This window comes from Wolffia australiana, chromosome 15 (genome assembly GCF_029677425.1).
Source record: "Wolffia australiana isolate 7733 chromosome 15, ASM2967742v1".
Lineage (NCBI taxonomy): Eukaryota > Viridiplantae > Streptophyta > Magnoliopsida > Alismatales > Araceae > Wolffia > Wolffia australiana.
The window spans coordinates 2,495,647-2,503,588 of record NC_135849.1 but is presented as its reverse complement, the minus strand read 5'-3'; the positions used below and the strand labels follow the sequence as shown (position 1 = coordinate 2,503,588).

The following is a 7,942-nucleotide window of genomic DNA, read 5'->3' as shown; positions in this document are numbered from 1 at the left end:
TATTACAAAGTGACTACTGGATTTGGGTAAAATCCTCTATATTCTCCCACCGCTCCGGAATGACATTTGGGTTAAAAATTTTTTTTGGTGTCCTAATATTTTTCATTTACGTTCTCAATGGTGTCCTGATATTTTTTATTGTTTCTTGGTTTTCAATAATAATTCCATAGAACAGGGACTTAAAGTAATTTAGAAATACTAATTCTAATTCCCGCACAATAAGTTAAGCTTGTTGAACAGGGACTTTGGCGTTTCTTAATCATTCTTTCTAAGGAAAAATATGTGAATGTGAATAGAAGATAAACAAAAATGTATGAAAAAATTTCAATTAGGGTTATTTTAATCACCAGAAAAGTTTGACATTGGAACAAAGAAATAAATAAATATTAGCCTTGATCAATTTGTCTCATTTGTTTCATTATATACATAAACACATACATAAGCAATCAAATTGATCATAAATACAGGAGTAATCATGACGCCGGACGACAACAGTGTCATCATCTGGGCGGGTATGAAGATGATGCCTTGATACCAATTCGATGTCAGACGTTGTCAAGGACGTCGTCCGGTCGGTACCGAGGACAATGGCTGGGTACCTAGATAGGGATGTCGGACGTCGACGGGGTTGTTGTCTGACGGATAAAACCCTAACTAGGGTATATGTAACTACGATGCACGATGAATGTGTCATACATGTCGTACGTGCAGGCTGTTGACTCTGTGAGATTGCCAAACTCCATGCTCTGAAGGGGGTAGCCTTGACTACGACGATGGCCTCTCGAACCTTGTCAGAGGGACGATGACATCTACGGCCGAATGGAATCAATCCGTAGGGCTCGCATGTAATGGTCGGACTTGTCCGTACCAGTAAGACGCTCAATTGTGTCGTAGTTTCTCTCAATTACCTCTCTCACCTACATAGCCTGAGCACGGTGGAGTCAAGACGAAAGTGTACTGCAACGGGTAATATAATGAGCAAGCGGGAGGACAGTGTACCTTGTCGGCGCGTGGCTTGTCGTGCAGAGTCATTGACAATTGCGGCGGTCGGAGCGGGTGTGGTTGGGGAGGAGGCGGATAGCATCAGCGGCTCGACTTGCGGCACGACACAAGAGCTATAACGGAGGGTCGGAGGAGAGAGGATGAGGGTGAAGCCCGGGACAACACGGCTCAAGCGTCAACTAAGCCCGGCAGCGCGACCGTTCCTCGGATTGGTATAGTCGAGTGCGAGCAGTTGAGGTGAGCTTGTGGCTTGCCGGTGGAATGGCGCCACGGCAGTGACCGCTGAGGCTGAGCTCAAGGGAACCACCCGTATAGTTGGTTGACATCATCAATGAACACCGGCCGCAAAGCCATAGCGTGGACTGACTGATCGTCAGGCAGACTCGGTTCTGTCATGCGGATGTTGACCGAGGGGACGACACAAGAGGGAATCGTCTCCCTGGTTGACCCGGTACCTCCCGTCGACGTCCGTTACCAATACCCGATCGTAGCTCGCTGTGTGAGATCGCAGGCTCACTTCAGAAATGAATCTTGAGGCATCGGTCAAGATGATGTCTACACTCACTGCGTGAGGTCGCAAGCTCATGTCAGAGATGAATCCGGAGGCAACAGTCGAGACGATGTCTACGTCCGCCATGTGGGATCGTCGACGTCTAGGGAGCTCGACAGGAACTCGATTTAGCTTGGGAATCCTCCCGCTCGACCACAACTATGTCTGATTTAGCCTGGAAATCCTCCCGCTCAACGCCCGTTTGCCGGGCTACAGTCGGAGCTCTGCACAGGAACAAGTCGATGCCGGCGTCGTTCACCGTCACGGAGTCCTGGTTGGTCAGCGGGAGAATGGGTCCCTCGCTTCACAGGTGCACTAGGATCCCAACGGTGGGATAGGACGACCACGGACAATGACCGATGGTCTCATGGAAGAGAATCCGTCGTGGCCCTCCCTTGGCGATCTTCCCAGGTCCTTCATCACCCCTCTCCTCTCCTTCCTCCCTCCCCCTTGTTCTTCTTCTCAAGGGTGAGACCAGAAAAGAACGAAAACACAACTTTACTCAAATTATTCCTGGTCTGAATCACTTGGGGCGCCCACTCTTCCCTTATAAAGGGAAGTCAATTGGGCCCCTAATGGTCAACAAGAGAGGGAAGTAGTGATCCATTAGGGGCCGTTATATAATGGGCCCTCCATTACAAAAATAAAGGAAGAAAACAAACATAAAAAGAAAATGGGGGAAAAGGGAGGGGGTCCAAATGTCTAAGGACCCCTCCCTACACAACGACAAAGACACACGAGCACGGACAAAATGACGGACGTGTCGCAAAATGACGTAGGTGACTCAATAAATGCAAAAAAACACGAAATGCGACTAACGAAGATGATGGAAATCAAGATGCGATAAATGAGCATGCTCAACCTGGGCGGTCGACGACAGAGATGGCAACTCGGATGACGTCTTCAGCAGTCCCCGATACTGTGCACCATCAAATCACCAGCAAACCTTATTTCCAATGGGATTGATGCACTTTGTGTCATATTTGTGGCTTTTAACTTCAAAAGGTATGGCCCTTGATCATGACAGCTATTTATCCTCTTATCTTCAATCAATTTACATAATTTTCTACCCACAATACTCATCTGTATTTCATATTTCCAACAATCACAATATTCCAGTAGATTGACATTGATTTCTCACACAATCTGATTTAGTCTAAGTTTTTCAATGCTCATAGAAAACTAGGGGACACATTCATGTAAATACGAATAATTTTGGCCCTTAGATGAGAATTGGACTTGCCCTGTTTTCTTTTGTTCTCAAAATCATGGGGAGACGTTTCTGCATAACAATTAGTCACATCCCAAGAGATCTAGCTTGTAAAAAGGATCCATTTCTGCAACCCATAACACTATCACAGCCTTATACACAAGCTCTGCTAGCCCATTAGCCCACAACAATGGCCTGAAAGTTGCTCCACCATTCCACTAAAATTTATATTCCCTCTATGCAAACCTAGTATCCAAATACAATAGCATCAATAGTCCTCGCAATAAATGTAAATGAATAATATGTGGATATTCATTCATCATTTTAATGGAGTTACATTGGAGAAGTCTGAAATCTTTTTTAAAAAATCATGAAGACCAATAATAGCTAAAATAAAAATCTAGAATAATTTTAGCTTCCATTGTATATGTAATTTTTTATGCATGAATAAGAGAAATATGTATATAATGAGAAATTACATCCATTATTTCAATTAATTGGACTATAAACTATCATAGTAACGTGTAAATGCATAGTATGTATGCATGTTAACTCATGAGTAATGGCTTTTTAACAAAGTCAATCTTGGTGATAGTGATTAATGACTTGGCTTGTGAGGCTATTGTCTTTGTAAATGGAGTGTCCCTTCACACCCCACATTGGTTGCACGCTACTCATTGTTGGGTTCTAGAGGGCTTGATTTGGATGAACAATTCAAAATGGTCCGTAGAGCAGGAAGACTTTAACGAATTGTAACGGCATCAACAAAAACATGAAATGAAGCACCTCGACACGAATTGCATGGAGCTGCTCATGTGTGTAGTCTCTAGACGCATCCACGTGATCCTTGGCACACCAAATCTCCTCCACCTTTACGAGCTCCATTCAACCTCCGTCATCATCGTAACGCTGTCCCAATTGCATCAGGAATGGAGAGGAGCTATGGGGAGAAATGAAAAGAAGTGGAATGCCCCTAAACAATTATGTCCCAGGTGAATTTCGTTAAGGACTTTCCCTAATTTATACTTAGAGGGTACTTTGTAAAAAAACCCAAACTTAAGTATATCTTTCGACGTCCAAAAGACCATTTGCATATGACCCTCTAGGCCCATGTAGCAGTCTAGTTAACGACTCTAGTCGCCCAATAACCTTTATTGGTATTCCAAATTAATTAACTATATCATCACATAGATTAATTAAACTCAGATCAAGTTAACCAAATTGATAGGTTAAATCTCCAACCCATGGGGTGCGAAACTACAACTCGTGCTCTAGAAGATACAAAGGAGTGTGTATCCACTCACTCTTGGAACCTGTTCATCATCAGTTACTGTATACATATAGTCCCTCATCATTTGATGCTCCTTGGGTATGGTCAGCCATCAAACCCTGATTCATCATTTGAGTTAGTACTAATTCATTCAAAAGTCATCACAGAAGTCTTCTTCGATGTTTCATTGCCTTGGCCAAGGACTTCATCACATCATCTTCCTTGAGTTGTCACCTCTTATACCGAGGGTAATTGATCCCATCTTGACCACTCTATCGTCTTAATGAACTTCTTGATGCACCCGAACTAAAATCGTTTAGATCACAAGATTAGAGACTCGTTGGCCATAGTCAAAGTACAACCGTCCATCCATAAGACATCTTTGGTGTCTCAAGTTTAAGGACCACTTACACAATCGTGACGTGAATCAACCCGATTGAAAGTTCGGTATTATACCATTCAAGGATTCATATGGATCAATTAAATGAACTCTTTCCACTAAAGAACACCTACTATCTATCCTTAGTGTCTCCACACTAATGGATACGAGAGTGGCCATACTCATCATATGAGTGAGGCTAGATAGTGTTATTCTATATGGATACTTCAATGCCCTTCTTGCATATCCTTTGAGTAGGAATGTTTAGAACACATGCTTAAAGACTAGTGATCTATGTATTACGGTCTCATCATAATCTATTAAGTCCGATCATGTATTAATGAACTTCATTATGAGCTACACCTGCTCTATAATAAATATGTTCTATTTATGAACATGGAATGACATATTCAATGTAAGATTGGCTTGTCGGCCACATATTTTTCATCATTATTAAAATGCATTTTATTCATAGATTGTCTGATCCAAAATCTAGAAGAACGCCATCCAAATCAACATGTACCCTTCCAATTTTGACGCAGACCCCACCAAATAGAGTTTTAGACAGATCACAATATTTTTTACGATGAAATTAATTAAAATGACATATATCTACACCTTATTTTGCTTCGTCAGCTATCACTTTGCCTCATTGAATGAAAAAATGGATTGTGCATGAAAATTCAATTTCAGACAAATATATCACAGAAGGTATGAGTTTATTCTCCCTTGTGGTATTTAGGAAGATCCATCCCTAAAATTATCTTATTTTTTTACCACTTCACAAGATCCTATGCATAGAAAGCTTTGTCTTCATCATGTGGGAACTCTGGAAGAAGCATATCAAGTAGAACACAAATATGATGAATTTATTATGCTCAATCCACAAGCAAAAATACTCTATTGTGGAGTCCCATGTGGAGAAGCTCGACGCCTAGTACCACGTCACTAAGCAATATAAGTTTTTAAAATTGATATTATTCATATATCGTCTGATCCAAAATTTAGAAGAAGGCTGTCCAAATCAACCATTTGACTCAAATCCAACCTGATAAAGTTTTAGAAAAATCACACTATCTTTTAGGATGAAATATTAAAAACTCACGTAACCATGTGGGATGAAATTTAAGAAGAAGACGTGAACAAAGGCAAGCTATGCATTAAAGAATAAGAATATGTAGTTTCACAACATTTCACTAAACCTATTCAAGTAAAACTTTCAAGATTGTTGATCTTCATGTTATACTACACTTAATTATAACCCAAATTAAGTGAATAATTTTGTATATTGTGGTACTTTTTATTTGCATTAATCAATCGAGTTTAGTTTTATTTCAATCACTTGGAATGTCTAGTTATGATCCAGGTTGTCTCCATAGTGATTGGTGCATAAAGATAAAACTAATAGGAAACATAATTAATATTTTAGAATGGATGATTGATCCTATATAAGAAACGGATCAGAGGAATTAGAGTGAGTGTGGACAGACTTATAGTTTTAAGGAGTTATTTATGATATTTTAAAATAAAAATCAATAGAAAATAAGAGATAATTAGCATGTAATTAATGTAATTGCATAGAGAATAGATAATTAACTAATAAAAGGTGTTCAATGAAATGCCTCAAGGAGGCTATCTTAACAATTTTCAATTGAAATCAACATAAAAAATAGGTCTACTGAGATTAATATTAGCAATGTATTTCAAATAAAAATACATTTTAACAGGACATGATTGTGCAGATTTTATGAGCAAAGAATAGGGGCGCAAGTCATTGCCCAATAATAATTATTAGCCAACCTTATTAATTTACTATATCAACATATATTAATTAAATAAGGATTGACTTAACCCAATTGATAGGTTAAGTTTCCAGCCCATGGGATGCCAAGCTACCTCTCATGCTCTAGAAGATGCCAAGTAGTATTTTAACACTCTCATGGTACCTTTACCGTCATCAGCTACTGTATCGTATATTCCATCATCTGTGTGAGACTCTTGAATGACTTAGGTATGGTTGATGCATAATGGGGATCTTGGAGAATGCCTTCTCCAGTATCATCACTACCCTGGACAGGGACTTGCTGCAACATCTTCTTTGAGTCAATCTCCTCTTATACCGAGGGCGGATGATCCCGTCTTGACCAGTGAGTCATCTCCGTGAGCTTCTTACTACATCCGAGCTATGAGTTGTTTGAATCCCATGTCTAGAGGCTCATACATCGTAGTTAAATGTAGTCATCCATCCACTTGATGTCGTTGGCATCTCATGTCAATGGATCACTTATACAACTATGGCATGAATCGACCTTAATGATGCTTAGGTATAATATCATTCAGGGATTCATGTGATCAATTCAGTGAACTCTTTCTCCAAAGAGCACCCACCATCTGTCCTTAGTGTCACCACACTAGTAGCTACATGACTAGTTATACTTATTGTATAAGTAGGATCAGTTAGTGTTGTTCTATCTGGGTAATTTGATTTCCATCTTGACTATCTAGGAATATTTAGACTACATGTTTAAATATGAGTGATCACTGTAATATGGCCTCATCATAATTCACTATGTTATTTCAATTATTCATAGATTTCATTATAAACATCACACTGGAATAATAATGAACATAATATTTTATTCCGTGAACTTTAATAAACATGGCGGTGTGATATGGCTTGACGACCACATAATATCCATCACTATGGACCGTATGAATATTTCATACTTTTATAATTAAATCATTCATGTGGACGTTCTTCCTAGTGTATGCTTCTAAATCCTTGTCAAAGGATGTTGCCCAATCACGACCTTCGCCACCGTGGACCGTGTTGTCATTATCAATTACTGCTATCAATCAAACTTCAAGAAAAAATAAGAATATAATATGATTAATGCATACACCAAATATGATCCTCATTAATAAAAAATGTAAATATAAAAAAATATTAGTTGTAATGCAAATATAAACATGGTTTGCTGACTCTTAGAGAAAATATTAATTGTATCGAGAAATCACATAAACTTTTGAAAATAAGCATATGTGTATGAATTTTAGTAGGTCAATAAATGAATTGTGAAAGGTAGATCCAACATTCAAGCCTATTCTGTATAATTGCATTTGTGGAGATTCAGATCACTACAAAGTCATCATTGCTAATGGAAGCAGTATCAATGTTATTTCCCAAGTAGCAGTCGCCAAAATAAGAACACTAACAGAACCACATACGATGCCTTATTGGATTACATTATTTAATTTTGAATCAATTTTTATAACACAAATTTGCCGATTGAATCTAAATATCTCTTGATATTTTGATGACTGCTAATGCGCGATTATTGGTCATTCTCACTAAATTTACATATTATTTCCATTAAAAGCATTCTATGAATTTTATGAAACATACAGTAATTTAAAATATTTGAAGAGTGATATTTTGGTTTTTATGATTTTTTAGTATTTTTTCGGAATTTGTTGACAACATATTTTTAAAGAAAATACTCTCTTAGGTTGGATACAGTTCAATGCTAC

At 38.8% G+C, this 7,942-nt stretch overlaps 1 long non-coding RNA gene across 1 annotated transcript; it reads right to left on the bottom strand.

The window, feature by feature from the left end:
* Positions 1-370: 370 nt before the first annotated feature.
* Positions 371-1,979, bottom strand: LOC144713102 (uncharacterized). Its single transcript, XR_013583954.1, has 2 exons — positions 1,000-1,979; positions 371-926 (listed from the first exon to the last, which is right to left on the bottom strand). It is a non-coding gene; the product is annotated as an uncharacterized LOC144713102 (long non-coding RNA).
* Between the last annotated feature and the right edge of the window lie 5,963 nt (positions 1,980-7,942).